Raw genomic sequence first — 15,610 nt, forward strand, 5'->3', positions numbered from 1 at the left:
TAAAAGAGTGCATTTATTTGGGTTTATTTTCACACTGAAAACAAGAGCTAAGCTGCCCAATTACAGGCATGAACACGCACCCCATTCTGGGAGTCAGGAGGGTCTGGTGCTGTGGCTGGGGAGCAGATGGACACCAGCCATGCTCAGCGTGCTGCGTGGCCGTGCTGCTGGGTGCTGCCCCTGGCACCCTCCTGGGCTGCTCCCTGTCCCCACGCCCCCAGGCAGAGCCAGCCTTGGCAGCGCAGGAGGCTGCCAGCAGCACTCTGTGGGAAGGAGGGAGGGGACCGTCACCCCAGTGTGGAGGGAGCGTCATGTCGTGCCCTGTAAGCACAGCAGGACCTGATGGTCCCAGCCAGGCTGGCTGGGAGTCTGTGTCACTGCGGGTCTGCCTGTGCCAGGGGGCTGCATCCACCCCTCTGCCATGGGGCAGGAGCCCACCAGCGAGGGCACAGCTCACACCAGGGTCCCCCTCAGCTCGTCCCTGTCAGGACAGTCCCAGACCTGCAGCCCCTGCCAGCTCTGCCTGCTGCTGCTTCTCCTGCTGTGGGGGAAGCCAGCCTGGGGAAAGGGGAGGACAGGCAAGGGAAGGCTGCTGTGACTGGGCTTGGGGACAAAATACAGAGAGAACACGTGATTATGGGAGACCTGTCCTTTTGTCAGGAAACCCATGGCAAGCCAGCGAGGCCAGGCAGGGTGAGCTGTGTGCTGTCCAGGGATGTGCTAAGAAGACACTGAGCAACACGGAGCTCAGTGCTGCTGTCTGGGGAAACAACGCCAAGAGTGACACACCCTGTGGAAAATAACATGGCCCCAGGCAATGGCTGCCATCTGGAAATGCTGTGGGTTGTGCCTGGGCAGGACTGTGTAGGTGCGTGGCAGAGATGGAGGGATGGGGAGCGCTGGAGCGGGCAGGAAGGTGAGGTGCCTCACCCGAGGGCAGAAGCCAGACGTGAAGCTGGTTTGCCTTATTGGCTGGATATGAGGTGGTGGCAGACGAGCTGTGATGGGGCCAAGAGTCACCCATGGGGAAGGCTCAGGAAATTGTCCAAAAATCCTCACTTCTAATCCATTTGTAATATGTTATGGATCAGATTTTTAATTCCACTACTAGAGTTACAGCAAGCGTTCAGCACTTAACAGATCCCAGAGACCCGCCACAGGAGTGACAGTGTCCCGAACACGGTGCTGGGTCATGCCTTAGCTAGGTACAGATTTCCACCAATGACTCCACAATCTCTGCCTCCTGTGAACACTCAGATGCTGGAGGCAGAATTTTGTTGCATTTCCACCATCAATAAGAATATTAGTAAGATGCTACTGCTATTCAGCCACCTGTTTTCACCATGTTTGGGACATGGCCCTCTGTTCCTCTGTTGGAGCTATCTGGAATTGGGGAGGGGTTACCAGCTGATTGAGTGGGGACTGGGCGAGAGACTGTGCATACATGAATATACACAGCTGCACTTTGCCAGTTAGCCTATTTGTTAGGAAACTGAGCTGAATATTTGGTCTGTTTTTTCCTGAGTAACTTTGCAGAGAAAACACTTTCCATTTCCTAGAGTGGGAGAAATTCAGGAGAGATGGCCAATGCTAAAAAGATTTTCCTCTGCTAGGTGTTTCAGATTCTGCCAGGTGCCTTTAGAAAAACAGGTCACACATTTGTGCACGCTCCGTGGTTCCTCTGGAAACAGCCTCAGCACACTGCTGCCTGTGCTTGGTACCCGCGAGACTTCCCCACAATGTGGAACAGGCTTTTTGGTGTCTTGAAGGAGAATCACAGCTCTGGCTAAAGCTAAACAAAGAACACACAACTTTATGCAAGGGAAATATCAGACTTGGGGTAGATGTGAACACACTGAACTTTGAGAGGGTGAAACTGTTGCTGATATATGGTATGAATAGAGAAGAAAGGAGTACTGAGATAGATGATGAAGGATGCAGGAAAACTGGAGTCTTTGATGTGCCTGCTGAGAGAAGCGCTGTGTGCAGCTGTCCGAGCTGAATGGAGCATTTAAGAAGCTGGATGAGTGCTGCATCGTGTCTGAATTAACCACGCTGCCCGTGCTGAATGAAGTTCCCAGAAAAGTGTTGACAGAGTCAGAATGAACGTGTTTGTTGCTTGACAGCAATGAAAAGTGAGTCTGTGCAACCACGCAGGATACCTTGGAGGCCTTTTCAACTCTGTCTTTAGTTTTAATTTGCAGGTAGGTTACATGTTCTTGCAATCTGCCATGACGATTGATTGTTAATTGTTTTTATTCTTAATTTTACTAGGAAAGGCTGGTGTGGGAAAGCAGAATGAATTAACTGGAAAATATGCTTGTTGCCAGAATGTTGACATATCCTTTAGGATGTTGGGCTGAGCTGCCAAGGTGACTGTGGGGGAGCTTTGCTTTCCCCATCACAAACACTGTTTTGGTTGTCTTTGGTGCTCATGTTTAATCTTCTGCTGAGCAGACACTTGTGCACAAGAAGCCCTCTAGCAGCTTTTCAGTTACATTGCTATTCCATCCCATAGAGCTGTGCTGCTGGGTGTCCAAAGCCCATCCCAATGAGGATATCTGATGCGTGACAGTTGAGGCTGGGGACTCCCTGGATCCTGGAATGCCTGGATCCTCTGCAATGCAGCCACGTGGATAACAGACTTATAATCAAGCTGGTGTCACTGCGGCTCTGGAAGCTGTGGTTTGTCTGTTTGCCTGGTTCATCGACTTGGCTAATATCAATAAAAAGTAGTTGAATTCTGAGACTTCTGAGAGCATGAATATAAGAGAGTGACCACACATCTCATTCCAGATAAGCTGAATCAACAGACTGTAATGATTCCTGCCTGTTCTGCTGCTGCAGCTCACCTGGCTGCTCTTGGTGCAGTGTGCCAGCCCGTGGGAATGGCACAGACATGGCGTTGCCTGGTGTTACACTGTCTCACAGCTCCTTCTAAGAGACAGGAATGTGCAAATCTGGTGAATGTGAGACAGGTCTGTCTGGCTCAATGAACATTACACTTCTGATTGCAGTTCAGAAAGCCTCTCGGGAAAGGCGCTCCCATGTGTACTTCAGCACCGCTGAAACCCAGGGGATCCACGTGCCCGCTGAATCCTGCCCTGATTTCTGCTTGAGTTCAGCACTTGCTTGGGGTATTTTAGAGCTGACAACTGGGCCACGTGTTCGGCATGTGGTTATTTATCAAGAAAGCCAAACATATGCTGTTTTGGGGCTTCTGCCCATTCCATTCCAGGATTAGGGAGAATTTTTTTCTCCACAAGGCAGAAAGAAACTCTGATTAAATTTCAGTCTGATTAAATTTCACTGATTCTTTAAAGCATATAGGCAACTAGTTGTGTCTGAGATTAAATTCTGAATAAACTGTGCTGGATTTCTAGGGGAAACAAGGGTATTCCCCTCGGATGTTTGACTACTGGGTTTTGACAGAGACTCATGATTCTAGCAATCAGCAGATCTGTGGTATTTCTCAAAGCAGAACCTTTTTGCAATTTTTTGCCTTCTTTCACATCTCTTGGTATGCAGCTTGGTTTCTGAAATCAGTTGTGTGACTCTCTCGTATCAATTTCCTGCAAGCATAGCAATGTCAGGCAAATCCCCTTGGTTCTCTGCTAGTATCATGCATTTCTGGTCGTAAGAGTGAAACACTGGGCTTAAATGAAGTCTTTGTTTGTGTTATGGTACATAGGGGTGGTACCTTTTTGGGCAGTGGCATGATAGAGTAAAAAAGGATGATCAACTGTCACTGTCTCTGGTCTCTATGAACCTCTGAAATCCAGCATCCCATGAAGTCGTGACACCGTGCGAGGATGTGATGGGTGATTCTCCAGACCCCAACAGTGTGCAGGGAGCAGGGCTTTGTTCAGCAGATGCCTGGAACCTCCTAGAAATGGAGAAAGCAAGTGGTGGAGTGGGTGGAGGTGAAATTCAGTGTCATGGCATCTGTGCAGCCCTGGTGAAGATCTTAGTCTGAGCCTGATGCTGCTTATCTGTACCTTTAAAAATCCTTCACTAATAAAAGCTGAAATTTAATCATTAGTAATTATGTCATCAGCACCATCTGTTGGAAATAGTTGAGACTCAAGATGCTGAAGCTTTTTCAGTAATTTTGCCTTTCTGCACTAGAAAGCATGTGCAATGAATACCTCCTGCGGTTGTCTTAAAGATCTTTATCCTCTCTTAATATTTCTTCTGTATCTCTGCACCAAAGTCCTATAATTGTTGCTGAAGAGGAATCAGAAATGTTTAGTCTTTAATAGGCATTACGTAAATTTATGCATAGAGAGAATTAGTATTGAAGATGGTACAGGAAGAGATCTGTATTCCTATTTAAAAGATCTAAGGGTACATATGTTGAAGGTAAAACCTAAAATAAAAATCCTTTATACGGATGGGAATTTCATGAATGACTTTCTTTTCCTTTTTCCCTCTTCTTTAATGAAGAACACAAGTAAAATTGCAGATTCAAACACTTTTGAGTACTGGGGCAGGCAGGGGGTTGATTAGAGTTCTCTAATTATAACTAATGACAGAAATAACATAGGCTCCTGTTTTGCCTAGATGATATATGAATTGAGCCACCTCATGTAAATACAGCACATATCCTCTTATTTTCTTATGGTGGTTGATACAAAACTGACTTAGCAAACGATGCTTCCGTTTCAGATCCTCAAGAAGTGGCCACCTCGCTCTGTCTCCAGCTCCTGGGGCTGCTTACCGCACTCTTGGGATGTGGATGGGTGTCCAGCAGTGACGTAGCAGCAGGTATTTGAGATTCACGCTGGGTTTGGTGCACTTGCTCTCACTTTGGCTGCAGCCTGTCCCTGGGCTGAGACCAGTGTCTTGCTTAGGGCTCTGTGTAACTCAGTTACTCCGACTTGGGCATTTTGGTGCTTTCATATGCTGTGCTGCATTAGTAGTTATAGGGAGACAGAATTCCTGTGACTGGAATTGGGAATGCTGCTCTGTGCTGCTATTCTGAGACTCCTGCTCTGTGTTTTAGCATCTACTGAAACTTCAGTCTATGTGCATTTCCCTAGGAAGTGTGGACCAAGAAAAATTGCTGTTAGTTTAAACACAGAACAAGACACTACAAAGGCATTTAGGATCCCACATGCACCATATTGGGGACTGTTCTGAAATAAGGGCTTGCATCACCAATCCTATTTAAAAACATGTCTTCTAATCCTGTTTGTTTTGTCTGCTAACGAACATATTCACTGAAACAGGCACCTCTACCCTGAAGCAAAATCCTGACACTGAAGGAAAACAAAAATGACAAATATTTTTGTTATGTAAAATTCTCTTGTCAATATTTATATAACCTGATTCCCCAGGTAGCTGTGGGTGAAATTACAGAGGGGAAAAAAAATCCTCGAACCTATACCTGACTCTTAAGGAAACAAGCCAGTGAGCATTTGCAGCAAAGTGAGAGGCAGAGTGAAACAGAGCAGTGAAATGGGAGGTGAGGAGGGGCTGCGAGTGGAACAGTGCCCTGGTTCTCGGCTCCCAGCGGCTGTCCCAGTGTGGTCACCAAACCCTCCTGTGCAGGGGCTGCCCAGGCACACTGTGGGGCAGGCTGTGGGGCATGGCCATCCCCACCGAGCAGTGCTGGCCTGTCCCCAGGTGACCCTACGGCCACTGGCCTCCATGGGCTCTGCTGAGGCTGGCTGGAGCTACAGCACCGCAAGCACAGGGAGATGCCGGAGGAGACACAGGTTTATCTCAGTAAATACTGTGAGAACAGCGAGCTGGAGTGACAGTGCAGAAGAAAAGAACCAGTGTGGCATGCAGACCACACAACTGATCTCTTTTTTAATTCTGAATTTCCCCGGGGAATCACATGTTTATTAAAATGTTAAAATCGATTGTCTCACACTTCCTTTAGGCTAAACCCAGAATTTGCTAGAAAAATCCCTTCTTGTAGAGCATACATTGTAAATCCTACTTTGTTTAAATAGGATTCATAGTAGAATTTGGTAAAATTAAACGTTTGTGCTTTGCATTCATGGGTCTGTGTGGATAGTGTGGCTTTGCTCAAAATGAGAGTATCCATGCACACATGCTGCATAGCTCCTTAAACCTCAGGAGAAAATGAGTATGTGCAATACATGTGGTTAAGTGTAGCTGTGGAAGTAGCCCAAAAAACTGCTTCATAAAACATGGATTTTTATTTGTTTTACTCCAGGACACAAAGAAGCAGAAGGAATGTTTTTTCTTGACATTGCATGCAGAACAGGAATAACTAGGTTGCTGCACAAGAACCATTAGGAACTTTTCAATCAAATGAAAAGTTTGCAATGTGTTTTGCACATTAAGGTGACAGTGAGGGCAGCCCAAGTAGAGGAGGTACTGACAGCAGAGAAGGCAACTAAATTTTAGAGAGATCTCATTCTTGCAAGAAACTTGAAACATGAAATGTGCCTTTAATTTAATTCTGCAGTCTCTTTTAGATTAGGACAGTACAACATGCAGCTCACTTTTTATAGTCAAAGCATTTGAGTTACATAATCTTGCTTAGTTGTGCCCTTGCTTGTGTCTTAAGTCCATATGATTCAGATAGTAAGTGGTGTGAAATGAATCTTGTATTCAGTGAAACAGGTGAGTTCTTTTATTTGGTTGGTTTGGTTTGGTTATTTGTTTGTTTTAGTCTCCTGGTTAGGGTCTCAAGATGAGATAAATTGTGTTTCTAATTCAGTGTTCAGAGGAACTTCAGAGACATGTATCCTCATTAAAAATGTTGACATTTCTATGAAATAGATATCTATTTATTTATAATTTATATTTATAATTTGTATGCATATTCTGTTTATAATTGATATTTATTTACAATAGAACAGTCTGTCAAATAGCCTGGTATGCCTTTGGTTGTTGGTGTAACGGGTGACTGTTGTACCCTGGGCTGGAGCTCCTGCATTCTCCTGAATTCTGTGTCTGTTCAGCTGGTGATGAACTGACCCCGAAGGCTCAACACCATGAGGATGAGCAGCATGTGCTGCAGGTACCTTCACTCGCACCAGCTGAACGTCCACAGAAGGCTCTCAGTAGCCTGTTGCCCCAAAGAACTCTAATAGTCTAAGGACTGATTAACAGTTGATAGAAATGTTTTCAATTGTTCATCAGCTTTTATGAACTAGTCATAAATGGAACTTCCATATAGACTCTGTTTTTTTTTTTAATCTCCCTAGTAGCAGCTTAAATCCATGGTTAGTGGGAACTGCTGCAGCATAGAAGCAATCACAAGACAATAAAAATACAGGGATGTAAATTAAAAGTATCATGTCCTGGAATAGAGCGATTGTAAGGAAATGCGGTGTAGCTATAGGAAGAAGTTTGGATTTGCCAGGATAGATTTTGGTTTTTTGGTCCTATGCTGATTTCTATGTGCTGTAGGGAGTGTCATAATGCAAAAAGTGGAATTTTAAGATTGAGATATGGCTTAACTGAGTCTGTAGTTGCCTACTGTAAAAAAATCCTTGAACATATAAGCTACTGATCACCATGGGCAATTCCTTTTGTGTTTATTTCTGCTTTGGGCCACATTATATTTCTAGGAAGAATATCCAGATATTTACCCAAGCTGTTATGTTTGCTGTTCCTCCCTTCAGTTGACAACCAGTGAATTCAAGCTCTGTGTGGTGTTTATTCTTGATAAAATCACTTGAAATGCAGTGAGAATTCTGCTAAGTGGCACAACTTGCTTGTTTAAAGCTGCCCATTATTAGACTTCGCTGTACCAAGGCCAAGTAAATCTAATGGTCTAATTTTAGCTGTGACATTTTGTAGTTTAGGCAATTAGTTCTCCTGAGCTGTGTGATCTTGTCCTTTTCCTCCTGCCTGCAGAACTCCCTTGCACTGTTACGTGTGTGCACAGCCCGGCTGCTCTGGGGCTCTCTGCAGGAGTGGCTGTCGACCCGCTGCGTTCTGCTGCCACTGCCGGACACCAAGGCAGCACCAGGACCTGCGTTTTTGGCAAAATTCATCTGCACAAGGGGACTCTCTTGACTGTCAGGACAGAATTCTTCCCATGTTTCGCATTTTGTGATAGCAGAGGATGGCTCTTCTTGACTTTGCTACACTGTTCTCATGGTCACTGATCCATACAATTATTATTAATGCTAAATGTGGTTGGTGTCATTCTAGTATTCAAATAAGGACCAGGGCTCATTGTGCTATGCACCTGCATGATTATATAAAATAAAAAAACATTTCCTTGTTCCAAAACCATAGCAAGGGAGACTGCAGGGGGTGCTTGAGATTGGCTTTTCCTGTCTTTCCAAAACATGCTCCATTTTCCATTTCTGATCTTCCTCTTGGCATTAAGATACAATGCCCTGCAAGTGCTTTTTACACTCCTTTCGCATCACCTGTAGGGCTGAGGAGTGACCTGAGCTGCTGTGATGCAGATGTCTGTTGTCAATGCAATATCTCGTTGCCTGGGGCTCTGGCTTCCCTGGGAAGGGAGCTCTGCTCTGTCTGCGGGGGCTGCTGGAGCCTTTGGCAGGGAGCTCGAGATGACTCACAGAGCAGCAGAAACAGACAGAAAGCAGAGGAGAGATAGATGACTTTTCTTTTTTTTTATTTTTAATATGAGTTTACGTGAGAAATTACTCTCTATTGGACTAAGAGGAAGGCGATGATTGGAATGGTGTCTGATGGCTGACTTCAGTGCCTGCCCTTGAGCTAGTTACGAGGGAGGGGCTCCGGTTTGGAGCAAGACAAGGCTTCCCATCCAGCTGAGCTTTGTTGGCCTTGATATTGCATACTAAATCCCGGGTGTGTTGAAGTTCAATTGGGATAGCTCTTCACAACCCTTCACACAAAATATCATACCTTTGGTATTTAAGGGAGGCATAAAGCTCTGTGTCTATAAAAACCTCCAATTCTGCATGAGTGTGAAGATGCAAGTCCTTGAAGAAAGGAGGTCTTGGGAAAGAAGACCTATCTGCAATACCCTTGAAGGTCTTTCACCATCCATGGAGACCTGTCTGCAATATATCCTTGAATCAGCGACGTATTGAGGGGCCATATCCTTGTCACCAGGGCCACATGCTCAGCAGTTAAGGACATTTTCTGGGGTGGTCTGCAGCAGACAGCTTCCTGGGCAAATAGCTCTCCCCCAGATATATAAATGCAATTGTCAACTGCTGAAAATTTAAACTTTGTACAAAAGTAATTATTCTAAACAGCAGATAGGTGCTAGAATAATACAAATGTGAAGAAGAATAACTATTTATCATTGCAAGTAAAATATACATCAGTGATGCTAGTGATATGACTCAGAGACCTGCTGACCCCAGGCTTTTGGTGACTCAGTTGCTGACCTCAGAGCATCTGGGTGACCTCCAGGCCTGCTGCATCAGCCCCTTCTGGCCATGCCACGCTGAGGGCCATGCAGGGCTCCTTACACCGCTGCCAAGGGCTGCTGAGTGAGACGGGTTCCTGTCCAAGTCTGTATCTAGGCACTTTAGTGAAAGCAGAGCAAGAAATTATCTAGAATTATTCAAAATTATTTGTTAAAAATATTTTTTTGGGAGAGGAAAACATCTTTCTTCCAATTTTTGCCTCTGCTAAAGTGCAAGTTTACACAGGGAATAGTCTCTTACAGTTAAATTCTAGGGATGTCACCACTGAGTGGAAAACAATTTCTCAAATAACTGAAAGATGCCGTGTCTTGTCCTTGGGTATTTCAAATAAACCCGCAAAACCGTTGAAGGAAAATGTTCAAAGAAAATGAAAACTTTGCGACTATTGCCATCTCCTCTACGCCAGGAATCGAAACCCCCCCGATCAGCCGTAGGACATTGCCAGCGCTGCCACGCTGCTCCCAGCACACAGCGTGAGCAGTGACAGTCACAGCCATGTCCAAATCAGATGGTGCCATTGGAGCCTACATGACTCACAACTGAAGTGCTTTAGTCTTAAATTCTGATGTTACTCCATCAAAGCCAATTAATTTGTCCTCCTAAGCCAGCATCCTCTTGAACTTTGCAAAACCTCTTTGGCTTGTTACTGTTGCTTGCGAAAGGTTTTAGAACAATGTCCTTTCTCAGCCTCTCCAGATGTGTGTTCAGAGGGCATGGCCAGTGGGCAAAGACTCATTAATAAGAAATCCTAGAAATGCCTAGAAATCTGCACTCAACCTGAAGATATTTTTTATTACGTGTTACCAGTGGGTCTGATAAAGCTGGAAGATTTTTAGAGACAAATATCTAATTTTTATCTGTTTGAATTTACTGCTTTTTGTTTGCATCAAATTCTGCCAGCTGTTTTGAATGCTCTTTTTGCTGGAGAAGGGAAAGCGATGTAGTGAGATGACTAAACCAGCACACTGAGAAACTCTCACATTACTACCTTTTCTTTTTTTTTTTTTTTTAAGAAAATTTGTTGCTAGAACATTTATTTTTTAAATAATTCTAGTATTTTTAAAAAATAAGAATCGCATTCACTAACGTCCAGAAACATTTGGCAGCAGAACTTGTGCCCAGACAGAGCAGCACTGCACGGGTCAGCAATTGGCAGCCCGAGAAGGTCCCTGGTTCAGGTCCTCAGACTGAGGGTCCCCAGCTCTGTCTGGGGGAACGTGGAGCAGCTGCCACCCAGAGCCAAGTGCTGCTGGGTGAGGGGTCCTGTCCCCGCAGCCTGCCCTGTGCTGGCCTTCAGTGTCCAGGGCAGGGCGGGGGCTGGAGAGCAGTGGGCTGAGGGAGGATGAGGCCAGTGTCAGCGCGGGGCTGGGAACCTCTCCCTTCCAGGGTCACACTTCAATATTACTGTTTCCCTTGCAGATGCTTTGGTAAGTACCAGTGTCCTGCTGAGACGGTGCTGAACAGCTTTGTCTGAGAGGCAAGGAAAGAAACAGAGAAAATGTTCCCACCCCTCCACCTTTTTTACTTCCCACCCAGAAGCGACTTAAGTGAATTTCCTGGAGTTACTCCAGTTAAAAACTGGAGAAATAGAGAGTCTTTTTTAAATACAGTTCTTCAGAATTGCCCTTTCTCATGGCTTATGTCACCTTGCAGCACCACATGAATCATGATGTTATGTTGCGATTCTATACCGATTGGAAATGTTTCTAACACTTGAATACTGAAGTCAAAGTGCAGTGGAAGAGACTATGAAAGGCTGTGCTCAGCATTCCTTTCCATGGGCTTCAATTCAATGGTGTTCAAGCACTTCAGGCACTTCTCCCCTTTGTTCCAGGAAGGAATATAAACCCACAGCACCGGTGCTGAAACATGAAGTGTCCCGTGGTGTTTTGACAGGAGCCCCAGGGCTGGCAGTGGGGTAGGTCCCAGCTGTCAGGTGCCCATCATGTCTCTGTAATGCAGTGCTGCATTGCCCTCATGGAGGGGAGCATGCCATTATATCTTGGAATGATGTTATTCTTATTGCATTTGTGTGTTGCACTGCTATACAAACCTTGGAAATATACATCCAGCCATTTGATCTGGCTTTTTTTTCACTATACACATTCACTCACTTTTCAGCTCTGAGGCATATTGACTTAATTCCCTCTGTTTCCTAATGCTGTGTGTGGTTTAATCACATCCCCAGGAAGAGGTGTAATTATTAAACCACAGGAAAGTTAATGACTGGTATTTGCTCTTCAGCATAAGCCATTTTGGTGTCTGGGGTTTGGCATGTCCTCCAATGGGAAAACCAGCTTGGAGACATAATGCTCAAACCACACATGATTTTCCAGTGAGTTACACATCTTTTTCACATACTAGTTAGAACAATAGTTTTGCTGGCTATTTTAGAGAAGTGTGTTTTTTCGCTCAAGCTGTGTGGTGCTTGCCATGCGGCAGAAGGCAATACCTGCTGAAAATTCTTCTCTGGAATGATCCCATGTTTTATATGGGGGATGGGTATTTTGCCATATACAAACTAGATTTTACATGAAATTTGCATGCTTGTGTAAATGTTGCCTACAGTACTTGTCATTACACAAATGCATAATTCAGGGTTTTTTGTTAAATCAAGAGCTTCTAGCATACTTTGCTTATTATGTATAAAATCCCTAGGAAATAGGCTAACGATTGCTCAACATTTTCTTTACTGAAGGGATTTCCTTGCAGTCTTGCAATAGCAGTTGGTTATTAGTAGCTCTCTGAATAACTTATGGATTCTTTTGACTAAAGATTCACCAAACTATAATACATCAAATTTTATATTGGCAAAAAGGAAAAGAACAGAACCCATTAGAAAAGAGCATTTCTGCATTTGGTTGGTATTTTATTTAGGAGATGATTATCTGGAATCGGACCTCTGCTTTCTGTCTATGAGGTTCATTACATGACAATAATAATGAAAGCTTAGAAACAGAGCCAGTTTGGTCCCCTTTGTTGGTCCCCACACAGAGTTTGCAAACCAAACAAGGAGTCTGTGATCCATGTGGACCCAGAGAGCAGCTGCATCGATCCTGTCACCACCTGCCTGTGGCTGAGCCAGCCCTGTGCTGGCCCCCTGACCCGGTCGAACCTGTAAATCAGACACCAAGGGACACTTCACGTGCGGAGGATCAGGGAACAGCCAGAGCTTTGCTTCAGGGGTGACGGAGGCTTGTGCAGGGTTGTGCTTTATTATCTACGGAGATCCAAGGCGCAGAGGGAAGGGCACAGTCACAGACGGTTTGTTCAGGGAATAATTGTCTGAAATCAGGGAAAATACCCACGGAGTAAGGTGCTGTGCTGTGTAACTGCAGGTACCAGAACTGCAATGAGTAAACTTGAAACCATCCTGTCTGTTTAAAGGAACTGGTTAATAGTTCTGGAAATGGAGGATTCACTATATTTTCTGGAGTGGAAATGACCATGGTTTGCTTTCTGTTTCGCGGAGCTGAATAAACTAGAATTCAACTGTGAAATTACTCCATTGCACACCAATAGTTCTGCCTCTGGTGCATTTGTGAGACTTCTGCTCTTACTGTGCGCACATTTCACCTTCTCCCCGTTTTAAGATGTTTAGTCTGAGCCTTATACGGAACTGCTCTTAAAAACTACAGAAACTTTAAGAGGCTGGTTCTGGGTTCGTGCACAAACTTGACACTAAATCAGCTTTAAAGACTGTTTCTGATCTAATATATTTCAGTCCAAGAATGTCAAGGACGCTGATTTAAACTGGCCATGAGGTCAAAAACAGGCTTTAAACTTTTGCTCGGGAATTTGCCGTCATTTGTGCACTGAAGGGGATGTAGACCTTGTTCCCAGCACAGCAGCAGACTCTGCGGTTTAACGACCACACGTGGTCTGACCGCTGGATAATCAAGATTTGGGACAGACACTCGTGCTCCCTCAGCCCAAACGCCTTGTCCCCCTCCTCACGCCGGCAGCTTGGTGAGGATGGGCAGGGTCCCCATTGCTCACAAAGCGTCCACACCCTTGAGCTGAGTGTATCAGTGGAGATGATGCTCACAGGAGCTGCTGCTTCTGCATGTCCCTTAAGCGCCAAGGAGCTGACCCACGGTGACACGGCTGCAGTGCCAGAGCTTGGTGGCCATGCACATCTCAGCCCAGGAACATCACATGAGTTCTCCATGAAAGGGTGCATAGCACAGAAATCCTTTCCATGTTTTGGGGAAGATGAAATCTAGGCATGTGCTTTTGTACAAATGGGGCTCAAAACACAGGAATGTCATTGGGGAGCAGGGAAGCAGTTGCTCAGTTAGAAAGTTTGAAACTTGTTTTTGAAGCAAGAGAATATATTGGCTTTTTTTTTTTTTTTTCTTTCCACTCTATAAATAACTCTTGGCAGGCAGAAACAACCTTGATTGCACGAGATGAAGTAGAGCAACCAGCAGGCTCTACAGCAGAATAAATGGCACTGTGCCAAGAGCTTCATCAAATGAATAATAGCTTCCACTTGACAATCAGTAAAGTGCCTCTTCTCCTGTGGATTTAGTTTTTAATGATGATTAAAGAGGATGGGCCCCTAAAATTTCTCTGGTAGAAATGACCTCCTATTAATTTCTGTTACTTGAAATGCTGAATTTCAAAGCTATTTTACAGCTGCAAAACTGAAGGCACTGACATAAAGGAACTATTATCTTTGTAATTGTAGCAACAAGTACTAAATTTGTCATTGATTAACAGAGACTTTTTAACTTTATGATCCTTCTGTTGGCTGTGCCCCTTACATAATGTTCTGAGCTTTCCAGATTGCTGTTCTTTGGAAGTAAAATGTTTGTTAGAGTGTGAAAGTGTATCTTGTAGACTAGGAACTCTTACTATACTACTGCCTTTTTCCAATTTAATTCATTGGTGTGTTTTTTTCTGGCGTTTGGTATCGATCCCTGTGGGTAGCGCAGGGTGTTTCAGTAGTGTGGTGTGGAGCCCTTGCCAGGTGCTTTGCGTGCAGGAGCTGCACAGACCCCGAGCGATGCACAAGCCCTGGGTGCTGCTTTCCCCTTGCATAAAGGGATCTTCTCTGCTCCGCTGAGTAAAGAAATGTGGGGATTGTATTGCAGAAGAATTTTAATTGCCTCAAAAACCTGGACCTGCAAACACCTCTGGCCTCCTTTCCTTGATGCTTGTTTCGTTTTGTTTACAACAAAATTGTACAACGAAACTGGTGAATGCTCTTAGAGGCTCCATGATGCCATTTTAGTGGGGAGTTATAAGAAAGGCTGATCAGGTCTTACCTCTTGATTAAAATGTAGAAGCAAATTGCAGTCTAGTCCAGGCTTCTGTCCTTGGGCTGCTAGTTCTTGTGGTTTGGGACAGCAGAGGCTGCACAACGTTTAATGACACAGCCAAATTCTACAAAGCTGTAAAGCACTTTGTATGGCCAGTCCAGTGTCCGCAATGTCCCCGGGTGCCTGTGCCCTCATTGGCCAGGAGCCAAGCAGGACCTGGCACAGCGGCACCGTCTGTGCCATGGGCATGACGTGACAACCAATGATAAGACAAGGGGCAGTGGGTGCAAACTGGAACACAGGAGGTTCCACTTAAATATGAGAGGAAACTTCTTCTCAGTGAGGGTGACAGACATTGGAACAGGCTGTTCAGGGGGATGGTGGAGTCTCCTTCTCTGGAGACATTCAAAACCCTCCTGGGCACCTTCCTGTGTAACCTCATCTGGGTGTTACTACTCCAGCGGGGGGATTGGACTGCATGAGCTTTTGAGGTCCCTTCCAATCCCTGACATTCTGTGATGCTGTGATTCTGTGAGCTGTGCCCACAGGCAGCTTAGGCAGCTATTGCTGGTGCTTAGAAAATTGGTACAGCGAAAGAACTATGAGAAAAGACGTAACGCCACTATCCAGGTTTCTGAGTATAAGGTTAGGATGTCAGGAACTACTGAATATAAAAAAACTAAGTCAGTCAGTTGTAACCACTTACTTAGAATATTTGAAAATATTTTGTGCTTTTTTTTTTTTTACTATAAGTGATGACATTTTCATAGTAAAAAACTTGCTTTGAACAAAAAATTGGAACTTTTCATTCAGACAATTAAAACTGGATTTTTAATTGGATACTGAAACTGGCAATTTGTCATAACCAACCATTTCCCCTACATAAAAAATCTGTGTTGATAAACCACCATATTTTTAAAATAAACTTTTCTCTAAAAAGTCTTGGCAAGCAACATGGGTATACAAAACAGAGCA

General features: G+C 44.7%; 1 protein-coding gene across 1 annotated transcript in view; it reads left to right on the forward strand.

Moving 5' to 3' along the window:
- Window positions 1-4,673: 4,673 nt before the first annotated feature.
- Window positions 4,674-15,610, forward strand: part of CRYZ (crystallin zeta) — a 50,428-nt gene continuing 39,491 nt past the window's right edge. The window contains exon 1 of the mRNA XM_065071889.1: window positions 4,674-4,767. The gene's annotated coding sequence lies outside the window, so the exon portion shown is untranslated. The remainder of the gene's footprint in view (window positions 4,768-15,610) is intronic.

The sequence above is a fragment of the Columba livia genome, chromosome 8 (genome assembly GCF_036013475.1).
Source record: "Columba livia isolate bColLiv1 breed racing homer chromosome 8, bColLiv1.pat.W.v2, whole genome shotgun sequence".
Taxonomy (NCBI): Eukaryota; Metazoa; Chordata; class Aves; order Columbiformes; family Columbidae; genus Columba; species Columba livia.